Source organism: Cydia amplana, chromosome 7, assembly GCF_948474715.1.
Source record: "Cydia amplana chromosome 7, ilCydAmpl1.1, whole genome shotgun sequence".
In the NCBI taxonomy this organism is placed as follows: Eukaryota; Metazoa; Arthropoda; class Insecta; order Lepidoptera; family Tortricidae; genus Cydia; species Cydia amplana.
Window position 1 is genome coordinate 12611262 of NC_086075.1, and position 27793 is coordinate 12639054.

Here is a 27793-nt window from a genome sequence, read left to right on the forward strand (position 1 = left end):
CTCGTCCACTTATTAAGCGCGTGGATTAATTAGTTCGGTACCAATAGCTAGGTATTTAAGCTGCCTACATAAACATGTTCAGTACTATTTTTCTACAGTTATAATCTGTGAGGAGTGTGAAGTAGTTCCTTACCATCAGTCTAAATATTTGAAATAGGAATTTAGTAATAATTAATAGTAAGAGAGCAGAGCAATGTTTTGGCTGCTTGTGTTGGTGGCAGTGATCGCGGGTGCTATTTACAGGCGGCGAAGGCCAGATCTTTGCCAGATCCATTTAGACCTTCCGATCGGCGAAAAGTGGTATCCGATTATCGGGCATGCCTATCTAGTTAAAAATTCCGATACAGGTACAGATTCTTTATTGTCTGGCAGCTTTTTCATATACAGGGTGGCCCATTTAGATCGATCAGTATGGGAACCATATTTTTTTAAATATGTACTAACGTCTTATTTACGTCATATCCAAAATTCATCTGCTTAGCAAGGGTGAAACACTGTGAAATAAATGTAAATGTACCATTTAGTACCTACTTTTACTATGTAACGTAGGCGGCATTATGAGTTAAGTATTAGGTACCTATGTGTAAAAAAAAAGCGGCCAAGTGCGAGTCGGACTCGCCCATGAAGGGTTCCGTATTTAGGGGATTTATGACGTATTTAAAAAAAACTACTTACTTACTAGATCTCGTTCAAACCAATTTCCGGTGGAAGTTTGCATGGTAATTGTACATCATATATTTTTTTTTAGTTTTATCATTCTCTTATTTTAGAAGTTACTTTGACACACATTTTACCACTTTGGAAGTATCTCTCGCGCAAACTATTCAGTTTAGAAAAAAACGATATTAGAAACCTCAATATCATTTTTGAAGACCTATCCATAGATACCCCACACGTATGGGTTTGATGAAAACAATTTTTTTGAGTTTCAGTTCTAAGTAGGTGGCTAACCTACCTATGGGGAACCGACAAAATTTATTGTTTTTTTTCTATTTTTGTGTGAAAATCTTAATGCGGTTCACAGAATACATCTACTTACCAAGTTTCAACAGTATAGTTCTTATAGTTTCGGAAAAAAGTGGCTGTGACATACGGACGGACAGACGGACAGACAGACATGACGAAGCCATAAGGGTTCCGTTTTTTGCCATTTGGCTACGGAACCCTAATAAAAACAACTAGGTACCGGCCAGCCGAGATGCCCCTCGTGTTGGATTTCAGTTCTCAAAGGTGGTGTTATATAAATATGAATGAAACTATTGGTATTTATACGAGTAAGTTACAGTTTATTTTTTTATTTGACATAACATGCCCTCCAGTTTGTTGTCATATACAAGGTGTACTTAATAAAAATAGTGGGGATTCATTTATGGGCATGCATAATCAGTTATCGTCTACTGATTAGGAAAAATAATAATAAATATGTAATAATAATAATAAATTCTTTATTTGGCAGGCAAGAAACCCAAAGAAATACAATACTATATAATAAAAGGTGTAAAAGTAAATATAAAATACAGTAAAAAAAATAGTAAAACTTACAACCTAAAACAATGAAATAAAACATTTACAAACTTTTGCACTAAAGATGGCCGTTCTCAGACCGGTGCAGTTTTCGCCAATGTCTGTTAAATTCGTCACTGTAGTCTTTAGCTACCACTACCAGTGACAGAATTTCATTGTCTAGCAGCGAGGCTAGCAGTCTCGCCCGGAAGACAGCCGACCTGGCTCTCAGAATGGCGAAGAAGTCAGGGAGTCTCGCGTCCGCAAACATAAGGTAAAGGGCCCCTGTTTCGGCAGGTTAAGGCTCTTGAGAGTTTGTATATTACTAAGCATTTTTTTTAAATATTACTAAGCATATCAATACCTTGAAAGCTTTTGAGTAAGTTATATTAGTTCTTTGTTAATAATTTAATGTATAAACTATAGGGTTTTAGTTGAAACTTTTTTTTATATGAATTTTTTCGTGAATCTCTTATTTGGCTCCCATTTCGTGATACAAATTTAGCTCAGCTCCTAAGTTCGTGAATTCGTGTCCCCTGTTTCGGAATAAAGTTTTCTTAGAGTAATTGGTGATAATTTGCTGATAATCATTTAAATTATTTAACGGTCTTACCTACTTACGAGTAATTGTAAGGTCAAATTAATAATAATATTAAAAAAAATGTTGTTTGCGCCACGTATTAAATACTTAACCTATGAATTCTGACCTCCTTGTCGGGTTTTCAATATAGACGGCAAGGCGATAATAAAAAGAGAAAAAATGTCACATGTCACATCAATACATGTAAAATAAAACTCGATTCGATATATTGTGTGTTGAAGAAAATGAAACCAAAGGGATCCCTATAATTAAGTATACATACAACAAAATAAAGTGCCGCCGAATCAGTGGAGACTGGAGACTCTATAAGGAGGAAAACGCAGAACCAGTGCATGTAAGTTTTTCCGCATCCCCATTTTTTGGTCCTTCGAACCGGATTTCCAAATTTACCTTTAAAAATATTACATAATAACCTTGTTGCTCACTGAATTGCGTAGGTACAAAATATAATTTCGGATTTCCTTTCGGTTTCTTAATTTTCAAAAAAATGTTCCCGTCATAATTCTATTTCAAAGTACGGTCAGTAAACTAATTTATTTTTATTGTCTGTTATTTTATTTAATATTTCATTTACGCGTAGCGTGTGGGATTATTCATCACGCTACCTTATAAATGCGTTACAAATAAATTTCGTATTTTGTAACTGTCATATTGTGACATAATTTTCACGGAACATTTTTGCACACCATATTCGTTAAGTATATAATTTCAGTGTATTTTAAGTTACTAAATACACTCTACTAAACTGAAAGCTACGGGTAAATTATTCCTAAAAGCCTCAGTTTTTCATAAACTGTAATTAACCTATTGCGAAGGTTACACTTGTATTAAGGTATTATACAAGCGTAACGTTCGTATTTACTTCATTTTCCTTCGACTTGCATTAAGGTATTATACAAGTTGAATATAATTTATAATTATTTGTGCATCTTAGCACAAATTGTTCATATTTTTTCGTGCTGTCATAGTAATAACTAGGTAACCATGGCAACGCGACTTAAGCTCGCGGAAGCAAAACGTGCTCAATGTTTCATGCGTTTACAAAATATTTATGACATGATTCCAAAGTTAAGCAGTGACAAGAAGGCTTTCTCGCAGTTCATCGCGCAAGCTCGATTGGTCGATCAACTGAGAAAAGAATTTATAGAGTTGATGGATGAAGTCAATCTTCTGAACTTGGAGTTGGACCCGGAGTACATCATCAACTACAACGCAATGAATGCGTTTGAAGATCTCTACTGCGTAATCAAATGTCAAATTTCAAAAATTGATGCACCTGCTCCGAGCCCTTCGACATCCAGGGATTCGAGCCATTCATGTAAGGACGACTCCATTAAAATCCCTCGGATTGAACTTCCTTCTTTCGATGGAGATATTCAAAACTTCCCATTCTTCTATGAAACATTTAAGCGTGTCATACATGAGAATAAAAAACTTACGGATTCTGAGCGTGTTCATTATTTGTTTAGTCATTTGACAGGAAAGGCAAAGTCGATCTGTGCGGGAGTTATACCTGCCGCAGATAATTACAACACAGTTTGGGAAGCATTGATCGCGAAATATGATGATAAACGCGCATTAGCTACGTCATATTTAAACCAGCTGTTTTCGATGAAACCTGTCAACATCAACGGTCCTTCGGCATCTAATTTAGAAAAAATAATTGATTCGTTTGCTGCTACTATTTCAGCAATAAGACAACTCAAGCTCGAAAACTTAAGTGACTTTATTTTCATTCACCTGGGTCTTAAGTTATTAGATTCAGATACCACAAAGAATTTCGAGATGTCTATTCGGAATTCTTCTACAATGCCTACATATGACGAATTCATTTGTTTCGTTAGGGAACAAGTGAAGATTTTATATCGGACATCGCAACGAACGCCAACTAAGGCTGAAAGCGGCTCCGCTGCCAACACTAGCAGCGTGCGAGCTCCCCTCCCTCGCACGCCCCAAGCGTATGTTAGCACGCAAGGGCATGACAACGGAAGTTCATGTGCTATGTGCAAGAGTAATGATCACTCGCAACTTTATAATTGCAATAATTTCATGAAACTCACGCCTAACGAAAAATTTAATTTCGTTAAGGAAACTCACGCGTGCACTAATTGTCTGAACACGCATCATACTGCATCGAAATGTTCCTCGAAGAAAACTTGTCGTAAATGTAAAGGCAAACATCATACAACGTTACACTTCGAAAACTCAAAACCTGCAATGAATAACAACGAGTCCAAGTCTTCATCTAAGGATGATAGTGAAGCTAGCACAAGTTCATCCGTAAAGGACAACGGTGCCTCTGTATGTACTCATTCGGCATCGGGACAGACTACATCACCCTTGACGGAAATTCTCGCCACTGCTCAGGTACTCGCTAGTGGGCGTAACGGCAAGGACAAGGTTTTGAGATGTCTGCTGGATCCAGGATCACAGAAACATTACGTTACATTGAAGTGCTGCAAGAATTTAGGTCTTCCTGTACACAGCAGCCCAGTGACGTCAATAAATGGATTAGGTGGAACAACGATAACACAACCCATCCGAGGAACTGTCAACTTAACATTTAGGTCAAGATATGATCCTAAACATCAATATACTATCGAAGCGCTTGTTTTAGATGAGATCACGCCTGATTTACCGACCTGTCATATTGATCAATCTGCAACTGATCTGTTTGATAATTTACATCTAGCAGATGACTCTTGGGCGATTCCAGGTGAAATTGATGTACTTCTTGGTGTTAAGTTATTCACCAAATTGTTAATATCAGATAAAATTGAAAACGAGCCTGGTTTGCCTGACGCTTTAGAAACTACACTGGGGTACATCATACTAGGCGATGCTCCCGCAGTTAACGCTTCCTACTCAGCAGCTGGGTATTTTACTTCGGTTGATGTCGGAAATTTAATGCAAAAATTCTGGGAAATTGAAGATTTGGATGGAGGAGTGATTCATAGTCCAGACGAGAAAAAAGCTGAAGATATTTTCAAGAATACAATCAATCGTTTGGAAGACGGACGTTATGAAGTAGCACTTCCGTTTAAATTGGACCCAAGCAATTTAGGCGATTCTTACAAGACTGCTGAACGCAGATTTTTAGCGCTTGAAAGAAAATTCGTCAAGCAACCTGAATTAAAACCAGCTTATGATGAAGTTATCCGTGAACATATTGATAAAAAATATTTATCTGAGGTTCCAAATGATAAGTCAAATGATGCTTATCACATACCCCACCACGCAATTGTCAAAATTGACAGAATAACCACAAAGGTTAGAATTGTGCTGGACGCTAGTGCACAGACCACAAGCGGTTTATCGTTAAATGACATACTTCACGCAGGACCAAGTCTTCAAGCTGACTTGTTCTGCATTCTCCTAAACTTACGATTGTTTGGTATTGCTATCACGTCTGATGTACGTCAAATGTATCTGTGTATTGACGTACGGGGGGAGGATCGTCCTTATCAGCGTATACTTTATAGGTTTAATCCTGATGAAACTATAAAGGTATTTCAGTATAATAGGGTAGCCTTCGGTCTACGTAGCAGTCCTTTTCTGGCACTGCGAACTGTCAAACAGTTAGTAGCTGATGAAGGTGATAAATACCCACTCGCAAAGGAAATTGCATCTCGTGATATTTATATGGATGATGTAGCCAGTTCCGTTATTGATGAAGACCAAGCTGTGCAAGCGACTAAACAACTGCTGGATTTGTTCTTGAAAGGTGGATTCCAACTGGCAAAGTGGTCGTCAAATTCTGCAGCTGTTCTGAAAGAAATACCGAAAGGACTACATTTATCCCAAAGTGTCACCTTCGACGATGATACAACGTTGAAGATTTTAGGTCTGCGTTGGTATCCTGGTGAAGATGTATTCAAGTTCCAGGTTAGTCCCGACGATCGACCGTGTAGTAAAAGAAACATTCTTTCATCGGTAGCTCGACTATTCGATGTTCTGGGCCTAGTTGCCCCTGTAATTGTGTTCGCTAAGCTTCTAATAAAGGAGTTATGGCTTTTGAAAATTGATTGGGACGAATTGCCGCCTGATCATATTGTACGCCAATGGCAACAGTTCCAAGGTGAACTACCGCTACTATCTAACATTAGCATTCCCAGACATATTGGTGTCATTGAAAACTGTTCATTAACTATAGTCGGCTTTTCAGATGCTAGTGAAAGAGCTTATGGTGGAGTGGTTTATGCCTACGTCACTTTTCCTAATGATGACCGAGGTGTCATTAATTTAATTTGCGCTAAATCTAAGATAGCGCCCGTGAAGGTTGTCAGCCTAGCAAGACTGGAATTATGCGCAGCATTGCTATTGTCACAACTTATAAAAAGGGTGGTTGATACCTACTCAACCAGATACCCAATCGACTCTGTGTTGGCCTTCTCCGATTCAACAGTGACACTTTGTTGGATTCATTCGTCGCCTCATCGATGGCAAACTTTTGTGGCCAATCGAATTACCAAGATCCAAGATAACTTATCAAGCGATCATTTTTATCATATTAAGGGAACAGAAAATCCAAGCGACTGCCTGTCTAGAGGCTTAACTCCAGCTCAACTGGTGATCCATCCTCTATGGCTATCAGGCCCTCCATGGATGAAACTCCCGAAAAACAAATGGCCGATTCAGGCGTTTATACCAGACGAAGTCAACGTTCCTGAAGAAAAAACGGTTTCTTTAGTGACTTGTGACAATTCGAACGACAACTTAATTTATGATTTGTCTAAACGGTTCTCGTCATGGGTTAAATATGTACGCACAGTTGCCTATATCTTAAAATTTATAAAACGATTACCTAAAGGCCCTATTAGTGCTGATGACTTAACAGCAGCCGAATTAGAAATCGTACGAGCTCTACAAAGAGTTTATTTCAGTCAACATATTTTAGATATGACCCTGAAAAAAGGGTTTACAAAAGCTTTAGCAAGCCTGAAGCCATTTATTCAAGATGGAATCCTTCGCGTCGGAGAACGTCTCAGTAATTCTGATGAAGATTACGATTATAAACATCCTTTGTTATTGCCACGTCGTGATCACATCATTAACCTACTGGTCGATTATTATCATCGACACCATTTACATGCAGGACCTGAAACTCTTATATCTATTATACGACATCGATTCTGGATCATAGCAGCTCGATGTATTATTCGTCATCGCATTCATTTATGCAATTACTGCTTCCGGACCAAGCCAAAGGCTAACTCCCCAATGATGGCAGATTTACCAGCGTGCAGGGTAAATCAAGTTGAGAAAGCCTTTATACATACTGGCTGTGATTACGCTGGTCCGTTGTATTGTACACCTGTTCGACGAAGAGGCGTGAAGAGTCAAAAGGTTTATTTGTGCTTATTCACATGTCTCACAACGCGAGCAATTCATTTAGAACTTGCAACTGACTTAAGTACAGCAAGCTTTATGTCAGCATTTAAGCGGTTTTTATCCAGACGTGGTCCTGTAAAATATATGTACAGCGATAACGGAACCAACTTCCAGGGAGCCAATACATATTTGCAAGAACTTCATAATTTCCTTGCGAATGAGTATCGAGACGCTTGGGAAACTGAACTATCAGCCAATAAAATAATTTGGCGATTTATTCCCCCCAGTGCTCCACATTTTGGAGGATGTTGGGAAAGTAACGTTAAATGCGTCAAATCACATTTGTTTCGTACGATAGGTAAACAAATCTTGTCATTTCAGGAATTAATGACAATTCTATGTGAAATTGAGGCTTATTTAAATTCTAGACCGCTATCCGTGTTAAGCTCTGATCCAGCTGAACCTTCCGCATTGACGCCAGCTCATTTTCTTAATGTTACTCCATTGAAATATCTTCCAGCTGCGTCTGTTGCGGAGGTAACATCTGATCATCTTTTGCAAAGATATCAATTATTAGATCGCTTAACGCAATCATTTTGGAAGAGGTGGCGCGATGAGTATTTGCACACGTTGCAAACCAGACAAAAATGGAATACTCCTTCTCAGCCTATTAAGGAAGGAACTGTTGTAGTCATCCTTCAAGATAATGTTATGCCTCTACATTGGCCGTTAGGTCTTATAACTCAACTCTTTCCAGGCAAGGACGGTATTGCCAGAGTTGCTTTGGTTAAAACAAAATCAGGCACACTTAAAAGACCTTTGGTCAAATTATGTCCTTTGCCTTCTCAATAATATAATTTCATATTTCTATTAGTATTTAGTTATCTCTCTCAAGTTATGGAGGCTTCATATGTTTATGTCAATTTAGTTTTCTCTGAGCAATAAGGATGCTATTATGTAGTAAATGATTTATTTTTAAATAACTTTTTGAAAGCTATTCCTTTCAAGGCCGGGGGAATGTTTGCGCCACGTATTAAATACTTAACCTATGAATTCTGACCTCCTTGTCGGGTTTTCAATATAGACGGCAAGGCGATAATAAAAAGAGAAAAAATGTCACATGTCACATCAATACATGTAAAATAAAACTCGATTCGATATATTGTGTGTTGAAGAAAATGAAACCAAAGGGATCCCTATAATTAAGTATACATACAACAAAATAAAGTGCCGCCGAATCAGTGGAGACTGGAGACTCTATAAGGAGGAAAACGCAGAACCAGTGCATGTAAGTTTTTCCGCATCCCCAAATGTTAAATATTGAGAGCTAGCTTAAAATTTTTGTACTCGTCGTCTTTAATAGTTGAATTAAGACTTCGTAAACCATATGGGTACTTTATTACTTGATTAAAAGCCGAACTATATACATAAAAATAAATAAAAAAAATCAAAAAAATAAATAAATAAAAAATATAGAAAAGAAATTAACTATCTTATACGTTAAAGATCTTGACAGTAGAAAAAGGCGGCAAATTTGAAAAACGTAGGCGCGAAGGGATATCGTCCCATAGAAAATTTGAATTTCGCGCCTTTTTTTACTGACAAGATTTGGTTGACCAGCTATATAAACATACACAAAAATAAATCAAATAAATCGAATTATAAATAAAATTGTGCTAGTAGTTAATATGAGAATATGAGGGTTATATGAGGGTTAAAAAATCGTAAAGCAGTTTGTGGGTTTGGTCGTTTTTGTCCACGTTAATAATGCTATATTTTTTCTATAACTTAATATAACTTATTTGTAGGCATTTTCTTAATTTGACGAACACAAGTTTGACGCCTAATTTTTACATTGTAACCGTCAGATTAAGGAAATGCGTGCAAATAATTATCAGATTTAGTAATAGCACAATTTTAGCGTTAATTTGGAGTAATATGACCAAATCCACAATCTGGTTAACAATTTGTTGAACCCCCCACCAACCAAGGGCTCAACATAGATTGGCTAAAAGGGGTAAAGGTAGACTACACGGGGTAGCAAGATATCACTCATATCTTAATCTGACGCGCTCGAGTAAACACAAAAATCCCCTCTTGGGCTCCCCTACGGTAAATCCATCTGTCAGATTATGCGATTTTGGTATTAAGAAATAGTACATTATTGTCGAGGTTCGGAAGTATAGCTACTTGCAGGCTGAGGATTCGTTTTAAACGGACGACCTTGGGAGTCCGCTTAATTGAATTCGAAGCCAGCAAGTAGCCTTCCAGCCGAGTCATATATAGTGCTTTTCTCAAAAATGGTGCAAGAAATAGAAATATTTTACAGAAGCAACGTTCTAATTTTCACAGAAAAAAGTAAAACTATTAAAAAGATTTGCTTGCCGCCTTTAAAAAAAAAGACGTGTATTTTTCTGCTGAAAATACGCCAACGTATTTGAGACACCTAAATAGTCGCGGTACCAACATTATAATAATAAGTGCTGATCATCTGTTTGGCTGTTTAATGGACCTATGCCTCCAGTTTGGAACTCGTTAAATAATGGAATTTGTATGCAACATTGCAGTCCCGAAATCGAGACTGCAATGTTTTTAACTTTTTAATTTTTTGAATGACCATAAACTATTACGTACTTCGCGACCTAATTTTTAACCGGCAACGTCGACTTTGCCGTCCATTTTTGAGAAAAGGTAATACATACTTGGTCAACCAGATCTTGACAGTAGAAAAAGGCGGCAAATTTGAAAAATGTAGGCGCGAAGGGATATCGTCCCATAGAAAATTTTAATTTCGCGCCTTTTTTTACTGACAAGATTTGGTTGACCAGCTATAATAGGGTAGATAACAGATAAGTATTTGCTGAGAGGGTTGAATGGATATTTACCCGAATTCATATTGCAGACGGTGCCGTTTGGTTTAAAGTTTTGGGCCGGCTAGCCATTGAAAATGGCGGCATCACATCTATTTGGATGGCTAATAAGCTATATATAGGTACGTACGTATCTATAACTTTAATCCTATTGTTCCAATAGGAATCATTACGATCATACATATTACTTCCAAATACACTAAGGTACTACCCTATTTTATTATAGTACTAACTTATTTTCTAACAGTCGTTGCTGACCCGGAAACCTCTGAAGTAATATTGAAGTATTGTATGGAGAAAGGCTACGTGACTCAATTCATACGGACACTAATTGGCAATGGTAGTATATTTGCTGCAGGTAAAATATATTTTAACTATAGCCCTACCCTACCTAGCTACATAACAACTTCCAGCTTTTACTACATAGCTACAATTACATAGATAGGGTACTTACCTACAAGGTTTTCCATCACCTATACCAAACACGTGTAATATCGATATCTACGCACGATAAATATAATTACGTAATTACGTAAACTCCGAAAAAAATTGAGTGCAGTCGACCTCTGGGTTGAAAGCCGCACGCTTTCATACCTATCCTCCTAAGGCCCAAGGTCCTACCCATAGTACTTATTAACTTTCTTATTCAGACCCAGCTCCTACAACAATTGTATAGTCATAGCGTACGACGGTCCTACCAGTAGGACCTAATAGAAAACCCATCATTTTGTTTTCTAATTTTGCGCTTATCGAAATTGGCGTGTACGAACTTCTAAAGGACTGTTTTTAAAAATAATCAAAGTGCTGTACAAGGTGCTGTATAGTATAAGTACAATAACATTACAAAAAGTACTTGTAAAAGTAGTTTAAGTACTTGGGTCTGAATGAGTATAAAACAATAGTACTACTGGTAGGACTACGGGCCGTACTGACTACATACATGAAATTAATTGGGAGCCACTCATAAATATGACTAGTATTGATGATGCCATAAATTATTTTTATTTGAAAATTAATTTAATTATAGAACAATACGTTCCTTCTAAAATTATTTATAATACCGATAAGTACCCAGTCTGGTACTCTCGTCATATGATAAAATTAATAAAGAAAAAAAACAAAGTTCACAAAAAATGGAAAATTTATGGCAGAACTTCAGACTATAATACCTTTTCCGACCTACGTTCTGCAATAAAATCGATGGAAGTGTCTTGTTATAGCCTTTTTATATCACGAACTGAAAACAATATAAAAAAGAATTCCAAAGCATTCTGGTCATTTGTGAAATCTAAAAGGGGAAACGGCAATATTCCTGATTCTCTCTTCTTTGACAACAGTGTAGCTAACGACGGTCAAACAATTGCCAATCTTTTTAACTCGTTTTTCCAATCGGTATTTACTTATGATTTATTACCTAATGATTCATCTTCGCCCACTAAATCCGAATCGACATTAAATGTAATTAATAACATTGAGTTTCATCCAGATTTGGTTGAAAGGTATCTCAAAGCACTATCAGAATCTAAAGGCGGTGGCCCTGATGGTATACACCCAATTTTTCTTAAAAATTGTAGTAAAACCTTAGCTTTTCCTTTATCAGTGCTATTTTCACTGTCTTTTAGATCAGGAATTATGCCAATCGTTTGGAAGCGCTCTTTAGTAGTCCCTATACATAAAAACGGTGACAAACACAACATAAAAAACTATCGCGGTATATCAAAACTGTCCACTATCCCTAAATTATTCGAGAAAATAGTCTATGATAAAATGTTTAATTAAACAACTGTACCGATATTCGGAACCTAAAGTAATATATTGAGAGTGGCAACACTGTAGTTAGTCGTATTGTCCTTTTCTAGCATATACGTCCATCTCTCTCCCACACCCCCACCACTTCAGGCAGTTGCGTTTGACAATTTTGACAGTTAGAAACAAACGCAAATTACCTCATTGGCTTGCTGTTTTTCCATCTGGAAGGTCGTGAAGCTAAACTGCTGGTGAGTTTTTGAATTTGTACCCCAGTTTAGCTGACTATATTGAAAAACAGTTTCTAACGGCTTTCGCCGTTCGAAATAAATATTTAAATTTAGTTGTCCGTTAAACTATCTAGCAAATAAAAATGATCCGGAATAGTGATGTGCAAGTGTTTTCAAAGGCTGCCTGCGCGCACCGTGGCTATGCCAATGAAAATACTAAAACACATGGTAGAAAACACATCGAGCTGGTAAAGCGTGCACGTGTCACCATTATAATTTAATTTTATTAAGTCTCTTCCGAGTCTTATTAGTTTAAATCTTTGTGTGTGTATAATAACGGTTGAAATTATATAATACTTAAATGGTGATGTGTGGAGGTATACCCTTTCAAGTGATTTGTGTTTTCGAATACGAATGGATCGGATAGTTAATACGTGTTACGTAGAACCTACGTATTAAGGTAGAAGCTTATAGACGTGTAGGTTTTTTATCTGTCCAAGTATCTATCAGCAATTTATCTTTTTATCCCGTTCCGGGTTAATATAATATTGCAAAATTAATTTTTTGGTAATAAACTTGCTGATAAAGAACGTGTACCCGAATAGGAGTCGACCATATTTCCGCTCTAAGGGACACAAGGTAACGAACAAACCTACATCGCAAACATTGCATTTATTTTTGTGGAAAGTGAGTACTTCGGCAGTACATAAACTTAAATCTGACTAGACATAGAGAGAGATTAGCATGGCTCTGCGCAAGAATGACATGCGAATTCGTGAAGTATTTCACTATGTATCTATCAACTTATATCTCTCCAACTAGATCTTTGATTTATGTAGGTAGGTACCTACTTAAATATATAACTTAGCAGGTACTTACAGCTTTAAAGGTTAAGGAAAAGAACTCTTGCATGTAGGTGCTATATGTGCTTGTGTTATTTTGAATTTGAATAACTTGATTATTAATTCTATACGTAACTACATACAAGAGGGTCAATTCTTAAGCCTACTTACCTACCTACATAAATAGTACACTTAAATTAAACGTTTCAAATAAAATCGGAAGCCTGTGACATGGAAGGGCATTAACGATACGGGAATCTTTAGATTGATTCATTGACGAAGACGCATGGTTTGGTTCATATTGTCAAATTATATTAGTTAACTGTAGAGTTAAAGTTTAGTTTTGGCAAATCTGCGCGTCACCGTGAATGACACTTTCTAAAAGTGCCTGTTAAAGCCGGCGTAAAGCCTTTCACCTTGTCGAGCAAGGAACCCGCAACTTAGGGAATATTACCCATAAACTCAGGGTATTTGATTTGAATGATACTTATTCTTAAACTTACGTTTGTTATGGTTCCACCTGCTAAGGTGCGCCTAAGAGAATCTTTTATTCGTTCACAAACTAACGTCAAGTTATTTGTGATGAAACCAATATATTATGTACCTATCTAAACCTGCGCAAGGCTGCCATGTTTACACCTGCGTAAGGTGTGCCAAAAGAATCTTTGATTCGTTCACAAACTAACGTCAAGTTATTTGTGATGAAACCAATATATTATGTACCTATCTAAACCTGCGCAAGGCTGCCATGTTTACACCTGCGTAAGGTGTGCCAAAAGAATCTTTGATTCGTTCACAAACTGACGTCAAGTTATTGATGATGATATTATAACCTATGTAAGCCTGCGCAAGGCACGTCAGACATATTCACAGAAATATAAATGATATGGTCATAACACAGGCGTGCGAGTAGACCACAATCACAAAAATATTACAAAGATTAAGTTGTAAATATCTCTTTTTAGAGAATGTAAAAATGGTTTAAAATAATGTTTTGGGTAAAAATCAGTCGAAATAGGCAAGGCTTCGTTATTAGAGTTTTCATTTTTGTTTACCAATCTATTTCAAGGGTCCCGAACACCCTATTGGCTAAACCCGAAATTGGGCTAATTAACTGTGGTAAAAGTGAAAACTGCTTTCCATTTACATAACATTTCTAAAGTTATAATAGGTAAAATAAAAACCTAAGATTCCAGGCCTATCTCGACTCATTTTTATTTTAAAGATGGGAAAAAATCTTTGCACCCTAATATAAAATTGTGGTCTGGAGACTAAGCCTCATAACTTGGGTGGCATAGATAATACTAAGAGATTTAGTCACCTAATTTCGACTATAAGCCCAGGCAGAATATTGATAATTAGAATAAGGAGTGGTCAATCCTCCAAGGTCCATACAATCTGTGGACTCTAATTAAATCAGGCTCGGTAAGCTCACGACACGACAGAGCTTACGATTCCATTCTGAAATAAGCTATGTTTACAATATATATTACCCATGGTGTGAAACAAACAGCCTGCTCAAGGTGTACAAAGGGTCCGTTTACGGCCCTATAAACATCTACAAACCTTTGAAGTCTAGGCCTGCTACAATATGACAGACTAGAAATAAATACATATGATCCCAATGTAAGAGCAGCTCACAGTTGCATAAATTATATTTGGCTGGAGAGCACTTGTCTTTCAGTTAACATGTTTACGAGTACCTACCTATGTACACGACATGACCAAGGTTACCTACCTTTTTACATAATTATTATATCCCTGACTGCCATGGTATATTAGGAAAATTATCATGTGCTGGCGGTGCTGCTGCTGCACAAGCATGTTTGAAATAAAATATACAAAACTGGCCTAACGGGCGTTTATGAATTATGTATTTTACACCCTTGTGTCTGTATTGTGACCCTGGAAGTTTTAAACCACCTGTATCGTAAGTGCTCCTATGCACGGATTAAGTTTATAATAAACTACCCATGCCCTAACCTCAAGGGCAAGTGCTTCTATGCACGGACCAGATATTGTTGTCACTCATTTCACTTATCATGACTTGTCATAGTTTGATACTACACGTTTAATAAATTTAAGACCGTGGAATGTACCCACTACAAAAGGTTTTTAAAAATAGTGACTGAATGGTTTGTACGAACGGTTCTAGCACAGTTTCTGGGCGGTCACGTCTAGGGCATGACCCTCTAGTTCTCAATTTATACAAAATTATAGCATTGTGATACTGTTCGCTTTGCACAATAAAATAGGGGAACAGGAGCACGCCTTGCGAAAAGGCGAAGCTATTTTGAAACGCAAACCTTTCAAAAATAGATTGAAATATATAAATAATTATGTTTTTGGTGTGGAACATGTAATTGTACACCCAAACAAATGCAATCATTTATTATATGTTAGCAAAACTCTGCCAAAGTGTTAGTCTGTCTCTACAGTGTAACCTGAAGGCATGAATGCACATGAATCTCTTGAAACATGGTGGATTAACTAATTTACACCCCGTCTGTGTCTTGCTCCTACCAAATCCACAAGTTGAGGACCTCAACCTATCTAGGCACCCTTCTTGCTCGAGACCTGAAAAAGTTACAATTACCTACCCTTAGGTCATAAGGAGGATAAATATACATAAATATCAAATATATTCGACAAAGTGTTGACCCTAGCATTGGATAAAATAGAGGTTCCTCTTAAACGGCATCTGCGCTGTTGGCTTTGGGCCCACGGGTGCCCGGCAAAAGGTCGGGGACCCCATGGTTCCGCACAGTTATTGCAAATAATGTAAAATCACAAAATAAACACAAATTTTCATTTTGGTTAAAAACACATATGCGATGAGCTAAGGTTTCGAATTAAGTACCTTATTCTTAATCTGGAAAGAGAAGACTGAATATTCAGAATTAAGCTATGTCTATGAATGGTTTACATAAATTAAGCCACTTTAGCGTTCAGAAACAATCAAGTTTATGTCTACTAGTAGGCACCAGATAAGGTAAACTACTCATACTGCATATATAGACAATAATGAGTACAATTAAGGTCACTTGATGATAGCTAAACATGAACATAAGCAGAATGAGCTGCACCTATACAAATATCATTGATAAAGCTCTGTGGCAATTCTACATTTACCATTTGAACGCCAAGAGCACCAAAAAGCGTCGTAACTAGTGCCCACATGAGTATTATGATATGGCTTAAGCTCTCAAAGTAACCTTCACAATTTTAAGTAAGGTTTGTTTAGGTCCATTAGCTCGCGTTCGCGTTAGTAAAGCGTACAAACGATTAAATGCATTTTATAGCTATAACCAAATAAATAGCTCACACTGGCTCACAGTCATTAAAAGAATTCAGTAAAATCATTAAAAGTATTCCCTATGATATTTTATTAAGTACCTACCCAATATTAACTTTGTGGGTAGTGATAGTGATATAACGAATATTTAAAATATTCGTCTACTTAATCCTGAGGGATTCTGGAAATAAGAAAGGTCTTGTCCTTGTTATATCCTGCAACTGCTTACCTTACTAGATAATTATTATCAAATTTGTCAATAATTGGGAGTTATAAATAAAAACTACTCGAGTACTTTATGATTTTTATCTTTTCATATTTTAATTACATCACTCCATATCACAGATGTTGTATGCTCCCTGAAGAGTAGACTGACTTATCTTCTTTTACATAGTCTCACATACATATAATTAAGTACTATAGCACCCTTGTGGTGACTCACTTATTTTCGTTGAAAATTTATAAGTACCTACATTAAATACGTATATAAAATGGAAAGTTAGTATCATAATATAATGGTATATAAAATTGTATGCTTTACTAAATACCTCTCTCCTCACATGTATTAAAATAAAGGGTGTACTACATAATTAATTAATTAATTGAACACTCCTAATATAATAATATTACATATACATAATATGTAAGTACATGTATAATCACATTGGCTTGGCGTCTTCCCACCACCAGGCGATAACAAACACGTCTCAATATATTACTTTAGGTTCCGAATATCGGTACAGTTGTTTAATGACAGCGTTTTACACAAAAATAAAACGCTAATTAAATAACTTACCATATTCGGAACCTAAAGTTTTAATCCTGCCTGGTGTAAATATGTATAATTTTGAGACAATGAGGTAATTTGCGTTTGTTTCTAACTGTCAAAATTGTCAAACGCAACTGCCTGAAGTGGTGGGGGTGTGGGAGAGAGATGGACGTATATGCTAGAAAAGGACAATACGACTAACTACAGTGTTGCCACTCTCAATATATTACTTTAGGTTCCGAATATGGTAAGTTATTTAATTAGCGTTTTATTTTTGTGTAAAACGCTGTCATGCAATAAGACCCATGCTTACTCCTAATCAACACGGTTTTATAAATAAGCGTTCGGTTGAGTCCAATCTCACTGAATTTTTAGATTTTTCTTTGAAGGCCATGGATAAAGGGTTTCAGGTTGATGCCATTTACACTGATTATTCTAAGGCCTTCGATAAAATTTCGCATATTATCCTTATTGCCAAGTTGAAGACTTTCGGAATACATGGCGATTTATTAAGATGGTTAACATCTTACCTCCGAGATCGTTCCCAGGCTGTATCTGTCAAAGGATATACCTCCTCTTTTGTCCCTGTTTTGTCCGGTGTTCCGCAGGGGTCCCACTTGGGTCCCTTGCTGTTTAACATGTTCATTAATGACGTAGTTAAATGCTTTCACCATTCTAAAATTTTACTTTTTGCCGACGATACAAAATTTTTTACTTTGGTTAAATCTATTGATGATTGCATACTTTTACAGGATGATTTAAAAAGGTTAGATCTTTACTGCGCCAAAAACTGTCTTGACCTCAATATCGAAAAGTGTTGCTCTATTTCATTCTCTCGCAAGCGTAACCCAATTCTTTTTGATTACCAGATTAAGAACAAAAAACTGAATACGGTTACCGAAGTAAGAGATCTTGGTGTTTACATAGACAGCGAAATCCAGCTCACTTCTCATATTGACAAAATTACGTCTAAGGCATATAGAATGTTAGGTTTTATTTTCCGGCAAAGTAAAAATTTTAGTGATCCTCGAACCGTTATTTTACTTTATAATGCCTTTGTCAGGTCGCATTTAGAATTCGCATCGGTCGTTTGGAGTCCTCAATATTCGGTGCACATTAATGCCATCGAAAAAATTCAAAATAAATTTATTAAATGGATGAAATATAGGTTTAAATTGTTTAATGGTGATAACATGGTAAGTGTCCAGCTGCGCAGGGAGCAAAAAGATCAAATTTTTCTGTTTAAATTATTAAACCATCTAATCGAGTCGCAATATCTTATTAGCAATATTTCATATAGATGTCCTAATTCCCGAACTAGATCAAAAGCTTTATTTGCCATTCCATTCTGTCGTACTAGGTACTTCAAAAACTCATATCTTGCTAGAGTATGCTCAATGTATAACTCTAAATATTCCAATTTTGATGTGTTCAATATGAAGCTGGGTAAATTTCTCACTTCAATAAAAAAATAAAATAAACCCTAACTTAGTAATAATTACAACGATGTACCTAACAAACTAACATTAGCATAGGATGTACATCTATTTATTTATTTTTCCTTTCCTTCTCTTTTCTTCTCGATTTAACTAACAAGTTTAGTTAAAATAATATAGTAGTTAAAATGAAACAATAATGTAGTTCAATAACTTTAAGTTTGCTTGATTGCTTTGGATAATACGTTTTGTATTTTTTGTATTCTATTAAGTACTTCCCTTTGAGCATATCTGCTTTAATTTACTAGTGGAAACTGTTTTGGCTTGTGTTTTATTAATATTAATTCATATTGTGTAAGATTGAAAGCTGTTTGTTTCCCAATAAAAAAAAAAAATACCTATACATACTCAATTTTTCGTTGGGCCTTAGGAGGCTATTATGACAAGAAATTAAAACAATTGATGGTTTCATAACTCGATACACCTTGGCATCATTGCATAAGTAATTAGGTACTGTAATTAGGTCCTACTACCAATTTTATTTACAGTTGACATATGGCGACCGAGGCGCAAAATTTTAGCTCCAATCTTTAGTATGAAGAACCTTAACGAATTTGTAAAAGTGTTTAATAAACAAAGCATGATCATGGCCGACATGCTGGAGGCGATGGCCGGAGGCGCTGACTTCTCCGTTTGGAGATATTTTAACACTTACACGTTCGATTCAGTTTGCGGTAAGTAGTTGATTGTTTTTTAGATGACTGAATTTTATAAACAACGCTTTCGGACATCTTAAAATATCTCATAACAATGTGGTAACGTAATGGACCCTATAATGGACGTGGAACCGGTAATGGGACATAAAACCACAAATCCTCTAAAATAAGTATGTAAAAGTAGTTTATAAACACTGGCAATATTTTACCATAAATAAGAGTCATAGAGCTGTTTAAGTTTGACTTTTTATTAATTTCGGTTACTTTTTAAGAAATTGGCGCCAACCCAAAAGTTGTCGTGTCACTGGAAAAAATAACCAGTAAGAATTCTTAACAACTTCGCTAAGAGAGGTGAGTTCATATATTAAATTGTAGTTAATTATTACTTGGTGTAAACTAGAATGTGTTTTGTTAATTGCATCTACCATGAGATAAGGTATACAACACATTATGTTATGACTCTAGAGATGTATAAAAAATAGTGGTATTTTGCCCAATCCCATTATAGGAGCTGTAAAACTGCATACCTCCTATGATGGGATAATTTACATAATGATGCTTGCCATGGCGTAATTTCATGTTTAAACAATACAGAAGTATAATGTAGTTACTCGTACGAACTATGTCAGGAGGTCTCCTCGGACTTCGGATAAATTAATATAGTTTTTACAAAATTTTATTTAACTTGCCCTGTTAGTTTCTATACAGGATGGATTTTCTTTTTGGGTCAGTGAGGGCAGCCAACAGATCCTGTGCTGCGACGAGAAAACGGTCTTAGAAAACCTTCCCTCGATTTCAAATTAATGAAGATTGGCTTTTACAGATTTTGGAAAAAACATACAGGTTGCGAGAAAAAGGTAATTTTTGACAAACTTTTTTTGATGCCAATCGATCCCATTCCTATTGAGGATCAAAAGCTTGTATGGAACTAAAAAAAAATTCCGGCTAGAAAAGCCACAAATCGAGGAAAACTTTTCCCATACAATTTGTATGAAAATGAAAACTTTTATTTTTCACATGCTATTTTTCTATGCCAATTGATTCCATTCCTATCTAGTATCAATAGTTTCTTTGGGGTCAACTTACGGTAATGTACTAAAAAGCCACAAATTAATAAAAACTTTTTCCATACATTTACTATGGAGAAAATGAGAAATTTAATTTTGACCCCAAAAAAACTATTGAGACTGGATAGGAATGGAATCGATTGGCATACAAAAATAGCATGTGAAAAATAAAAGTTTTCATTTTCATACAAATTGTATGGGAAATGTTTTCCTCGATTTGTGGCTTTTCTAGCCGGAAATTATTTTTTGTTCCATACAAGCTTTTGATCCTCAATAGGAATGGGATCGATTGGCATCAAAAAAAAAAGTTTGTCAAAAATTACCTTTTCCTCGCACCCTGTATGTTTTTTCCAAAATCTGTAAAAGCCAATCTTCATTAATTTGAAATCGAGGGAAGGTCTTCTAAGACCGTTTTCTCGTAGCAGCACGGGATGTGGTAGCTGCCCTCACTGACCCAAAAAGAAATCCATCCTGTATTAGTTAGTGTGGTTCAAATCTTGGAAATGGCATTTGAGCCACTTTCGGATTTCCGATTGAGTTGAAATTTTGGATACGTATGCAAATCGGATGACAATGCAATCGGGTGACAAAAATGACTAATAACTAGTTTTTTGCCAAAAACTTATTCCCTATTCCAATATCTTATACTGATAGGGTATGCCCATTATAGGGGGCCCATTACTGGATCCACGTCCATTACCGGGGTTCCATTACTGGAGCTTTGGTGTCCATGACTGGAGAAAAAACACATACTTTTAATTTATTAATTATGTGGAAACTGACTGCAGTATCTTTGATACAACACGCCTGAAACATGAAAGAAGGATAGGATATTCATCTTTTAACAAGCTAAGCGGTAGAACTTTTACATGTATCAGGGAAATATCACAAATACTCAAAATTTCCTCTTAAATGTCCCATGACTGGTGCCGTTACTATATAAAAATCTTATACTTACACTAGAATTTGTATGGTACTTTTTTACAAAATTCACATTCATTTTATGCAATGGCACATGAGCTATGTTAATATTAGCTAAATCATAAAGGATAATCAATTACCAAGTTTTAGGAATGTTCAAGAGAGTTCGAGCTTTGTTCTAGCTCGATAGTATTAATGCACTATGTGGTGCTTAACTAAGTGGAAAATATTAAGATACCTCACTTGCTTACAGCTAAGATTTTTTTAAATAGGCATTAAATAGGTACCTATTGGGTTTTTAGAAACAACATTAGGCATCGATTTGAACAGTCAAAAGAATCCAAATCACAGCTTCCTCATCGCGTTCGACTTCGCGTCGCAAGAACTGGCAAAGCGAATGGTTTCACCGTGGATGTACCCGGAGTTCATTTATCGGCTGCTGCCGAGATACAACAAGTTTGTCTTCCACAGGAAAATTATACGTAATTTTTTTGATGAGGTAGGTACCTAGGTACGAGTACTAACTATATACTTAGGTACCTCTTAATTCACTAAAAGGGCTTTTTAAAGTTTAGGTTGATTCACGAAAGCTGGCGCGCATTTAATATACTTTTCAAGTTTCCACCACACCAGCTCGGAAAGGCTTCCTTGCACGTCAAAAACTGATAGCAGAGTTGCATTTTATTCACATGTGAGGCAAAGTAATCTAATGCAAATTTTGAGTTGTTTTCCTATGTTTGCTGGTAGAATTTACTTTTAAATTTTGTTTAACCCTCGTGCTTTGAAATCCTCGCAACGCTCAAGTTTCTATTTTTCGAACAACTCGCTACGCTCGTGGTTCAATTTTGGAATCTTTCGCTTGCTCGGGTATCAATATTAGCACGAGCGATTAAACAACAACTTTGCCCCCTTGTAAAACAAATAACTATTGACAGTTAAGTACAAATTAGCGGCATCACGAATGAATCTGTCTATAAGTAACTGACGGATTATTTTATCTATTTTATCTTATCTTATACCTTTAAACGAGCAATTCTTGTTTATTTATATGTTTATTATATATATATATATATATATATACATATATATAAATATATATATATATATCGGTGATCTCGGAAACGGCTCTAACGATTTTGATGAAATTTGCTATATGGGGGTTTTCGGGGGCGAAATATCGATCTAGCTAGGTCTTACGAGGGGCGGCTGAAATATTCGCGGCCTAAGCTAGAAAAAAAAGAAAAATAAAAAAAAAACTATGCTACTTTTTCCCCCGCCTCTTTGGCAGTTTAAATATTGCCGCCATTTAAAAAAAATATTCGTTTTTCGTTCTGTGCGCGGATATACTTAACAATGTCTGTCGAATGCGGAAATTTTGACAAATTTGAACACCGCGCGGTTATTAAGTATCTTGTAAAAAAAGGAAAATCGCCTAAAGAGATTTTTGATGATATGACGGATACTCTCCATCATTTAAGCCCTTCGTACACTATGATAAAAGAATGGGCTCTTTTATTTCAACAAGGACGAGAGAGCTGTGAAGATGACCCCCGCCAAGGGCGGCCTGTCACGGTGGTCACTGACGAAAATGTTGAAAAAGTGGAGAAATGTGTTCTGGCTGACAGAAGAATTAAAATCTGGCAGATAGCGGAGGAACTACAAATTAGTAAAGAAAGGGTAGGATACATTTTACATGAACGTTTACACATGAAAAAAATTACTGCGCGCTGGGTACCAAAAATGCTGACACCGCTTGACAAAGAACGGCGACGTAAAAGTTGCAAAGAATTTTTGGATCTAGCTGAAGGGAATCTTGACGAAATTTGCAACCAAATCGTAGCCGTAGATGAAACGTGGGTTCGCCAATACGATCCAGAATCAAAACAAGAGTCTATGCAATGGTTAAAAAAGGGCGAGAGGGCACCAAAGAAATTTAAAGTGGAAAAGTCAGCTTCAAAGCTTATGGCGACCGTGTTTTGGGACAGTGAAGGAGTTTTATTAGTTGATTATTTGCCAAAAGGGACCACAATGAACGGTCATTATTATGCAAATTTATTGATTCAAGCACGTGACGCAGTCGTCCAGAAGCGACGAGGGAAACTTAGCCATGGAGTGTTGTTTTTACAGGACAACGCACCAGTTCACACTTCCCGTGTTGCTAGGCAGGCACTAAAAGACACTGGTTTTGGAGAAATCAATCATCCACCCTACAGTCCAGACCTGGCTCCGAGCGACTATTTCCTTTTTTCAAATTTGAAAAAAGACTTACGTGGTCGCCGGTTTGCCGATGACAATCAGATCAAGGCTGCGGTAGAGAGCCATTTTGAAGCGAAGGAAAAATATTATTTTTTCGGCGGTATTAAAGCATTGTTTGCTCGAAGCGAAAAGTGCTTATCACTCCATGGGGACTATATTGAAAAATAAAAACATTTATTTTAATACTCTCTTTCATTTTTTTCTAAGGCCGCGAACTTTTCAGCCGCCCCTCGTATCTCTGGGAAAACGCGCATTTTTGAGTTTTTATAATTAAGTTTTCCGAGCAAGCTCGGTCTCCCAGATATTCTGTATCGGTTAGCACATTGTTACTGGTGAATTCTCAATGCAACTTGAGACTCCGGTGCCATTAAAAAGATGTAATCGTCTTTCGGTAGATGTCGCTATAGGCTATACCTACGCGACATGATAGTAAAAAAATTTAAACTAAAAATTAATTTATTCTTTTTAGCGCATTTAAATAAAAGCTTGTTTATAAATAAGTTTTTTTACTTTTAATTTATTTCCTTTAATATAAAATTTGAAATATCGCTCGCAGACGTATCTGCTTGTTGCTACTAAATGTCAGGTACCTCCACAGGGTAGGTATATTCTATTTTTTTATCAGGTTTGTTTCATGCAGCCGGCCACCGGACTATTGTTAAAAAATTGATCTCCCAAATATTGTTTATGATTTATGATATTAGTAAATGTTCAATGTAGAGCAAATCTTTCCTCTTACCTCATACTACATTTAGGCAGGCGTGGCTCACTCCGCGATATCGTCGCTTTGCTACAGGTAGCTAAAAGTACATCCGTTCCGCCCCAATTTTGGGGAAAGCCATAAGCCGCGCGTGGCGCTGTCGACACCTAGCGGCCATATCTGTGCTGATCGTAACAGACGCGTTTTGTTTAGAGAGTGAGTCTTCTGTAGGTACTTAGTACTATTATTTATTCTGTGACTTAGGGCTCATTTAGACGACGCGCGAATTCGTACCTACCTATGCGATTTTAGTTACATTGCGGACAATGTAGGTTACGACAATTCAGCCGACTGATCAAATAACGCAATGTTCCTACTGAAACTCGCATGCGAGTTCTCGCGCCATCTAAATGAGCCCTTAACTGATTCTTTCCATTATAACTTGTACAAAATGATCTGCAATATCTGTTTTCTTTATCTTAACCAATTTCTAGGTATTCAACTTCGTCCCTGTTAATTTACAGGTAATAAAAATGAAACAAAAACAACTATCTACATTTCAAAAAGGGGACAATAAGGGTATGTGTGAACTTGGAGATTTAGAAGTTTATTTACGGGACGTCCATTTTAAATATTTAAGTAGGTTGGTAAAACATAAAAATATTCTAACCAATTTTTTATAATAGGTACCTACATATAAGTTTTAGAAAATTACCCGTAAATCTCAAGTATGGCGCTCTGATGGGATATGTAAATTTTATGTATTATTTACATTGTTACTGCCAAGTCAGTGCAAACTTAGCGTGGTTGGGTTGGACTTTAGTCTGCCTCGTTTTGAACACGTGAAATTATTGTAGGTAGGTATTCTTTTTGTTGCCATAGCCTTTTGCTGTTTGTACTTTGTACTTATTTAAATTGGTGTCAAAAAAATACCAACTACAATTAAATAAATAAATAAATAAATAGGACATTCTTACACAGGCTGACTAAGTCCCACAGTAAGCTCAAGAAGGCTTGTGTTTTGGGTACTCAGACAACGATATATATAATATACAAATACATAGAAAACACCCAAGATTCAGGAATAAATATCTGCGTTGATCACACAAATAAATGTCCTTACTAGGATTCGAACCCAGGACCGCGGCTTAACAGGCAGAGTCACTACCCACTAGGCCACAACACAATACAATTGCGCTTACAATAGCTTTTATGATTTTTTTCTTCTATTGAGTTTATTGTATTGTAGGTGCTTACGACAAAATGTACTCAGTTTTTGACCATTTTGTACAGAAATCAGCGAGACTGCTCCAAAAACATTCCTAGACATGATGATAGAGTCATCAGACCGCGTAGATAAGAAATATTCCGACTTGGAGTTGCGCGAGGAGCTGATGGTGATCGTGTTGGCCGGCACCGACACCTCCGCCGTGGGCGCCTCCTTCGCCGCCGCCATGCTGGCTCGCCATCCCCACGTACAGTAGAAACTACACCACGAGTAAGGCCTTAGTATATTTTGTGAGCGTCTGTGATATGAGGTTAGCTCACTATTTTTTTCTCGGAGTGTCAAGTACCTACGTGACTACATATGCGTGGTTGCGACAGTTGCCGACACATTGGCGTAGGCTTAAAAGAAGAAAAAGTGAGTAGTAAATATGGCAATTACTCTATTCACAGGTTAGATGTGGTGTTCGGTAAGTCAGACCGAGCTTTGACCGTGGAAGACCTGCCGAAGCTCAAGTACTTGGAGGCGGTCATCAAAGAGACTTTACGGCTGTACCCTCCCGTGCCCGTCACGGCGAGAGAAGTCATGAATGATGTCAAATTACGTAAGAAAATGAAGTCATAAGTACACAAATTGATGTAAATCATTTGTTTAAGTTCAAAACAAATAGGTCCCGGTACCTATTGATGGCCATGAGCGGAAGGATGAGAGGTCCAGGGTCTACCGCGAACTACGTTCAACGTGTTGCCTCTCTGTCGCACTTGTAAATTCGTACGTAAGTGTACACCCGGCAACACGTCGAACGTGGTTGGCGGTAGGCCCTCTGAATTTAGATTTACGTGATTCTGTTACTATAGGTATATATAATATACATATAAGTACTTATAACGTGCAGTCTCTAAAACAGTGTCGTATGCACAAATATTAGACTGCAGTTAAAATTCTGATCCTTGTAGTAGGGTTCCCAGGCTTCAAGTAGCCTGATGTTGCCAGGCTTAAAAGCGGTGCCATTCCTCCACCAGCTCCCTGAATGTTTCCCTTGCAAATCTGAGTGAGAACCTATAATTGGCTCTGTGATTCTATTGTAATTTCTGGATATATGTAGCGCTGTTGGTTTACATGTACTAAAATAAATAAAAAATAAAAATCTTGCAATCCTCAAATATTCGCCGTCAAAAAAATCACATTAAAAAAGTTTACATCAACAAAGTACAAATAGATTTAATATTGTCCACTATTATGACCCAGCATCAGGCACCACTCTGGTGGACGGGGTGACTGTGGTGCTGAACATCTGGGCGACGCACCGCAACCCCACCTTCTGGGGAGCTGACGCGGAGCAGTTCCGCCCGGAGCGCTTCCTGGAGGGGCCGCTCAAGCACCCCTCGCAGTTCCAGCCCTTCTCGCTGCCCATGAGGAACTGCCTTGGTTTGTTTAATAGCTAGCATAATTCAATATCATTTTCATCGTCATATCAACTGGAAAACAGCCATATGTAGAGATCAAACTTACCTTTCACTAGCTGTAGATCACATCATTGGTCCAACTTGTTCAGCCTTATCTGACTTTGCTGAAGGTTCGCAGTGGCCACTCACGTAGATTTTTGCTCCACCAGCCGTGTAGTTGTTGTTGATGTTGTAGAGAAATCCAAGCTTTGATTGATATAAAAATGATCCAGAACTTAACTGATGATATTCAGAAGTGTTCAAATCTATTGTGTTATAATTTGTTTTTTTTTTCTTAGCCTATTTGTGTGTACCACTTCTGGGCAAAGGCCTCTCCCATGACTCCCGATTTAGCACTTCCTCCGGCCAGTGGTTAAGGAAGGCGTCAAAGTCGTCCGCCCATCTCTGCCTGGGCCTGCCCCGCCCACTCAACTTCGTCGGCATCCACTTGGTGGCTATGTTAGCCCACCTATCCGGATGCATGCGATAGACGTCCCATTTGAGCCTGGCGGTTTTTTTGCCAACGTCAGCAATGCGGGTTCTGTTCTAGAGCGCAGCGTGGTGTTCTGGACGCGTTAATTTGAATAGGTACTTTAATTTTTTTCAGGATACAACTACGCTATGATGTCGATGAAGACAATGTTGGCCAACATGCTGCGCCGCTACAGGATACTGCCGCCTTCCGACATGGACGAGCACAAGCTCCAGGAACCCTTGAGGGTCTCATTCGACATCATGATGAGGGACATGGACAACTACGAAATAAGGCTAGAGGATAGAACGGAAAATCAGTTCAGCGAGGGGAGACTACTAACCAATCAAAAAGAAACAAGCCAATAA

The 27793-nt window shown here is 37.1% G+C and overlaps 1 non-coding gene and 1 pseudogene across 1 annotated transcript; both read left to right on the forward strand.

Moving 5' to 3' along the window:
* Positions 1-193: 193 nt before the first annotated feature.
* Positions 194-27793, forward strand: LOC134649768 (cytochrome P450 4V2-like; annotated as a pseudogene).
* Positions 12973-13076, forward strand: LOC134649916 (U6 spliceosomal RNA). The gene has a single exon (XR_010097011.1). It is a non-coding gene; the product is annotated as a U6 spliceosomal RNA (small nuclear RNA).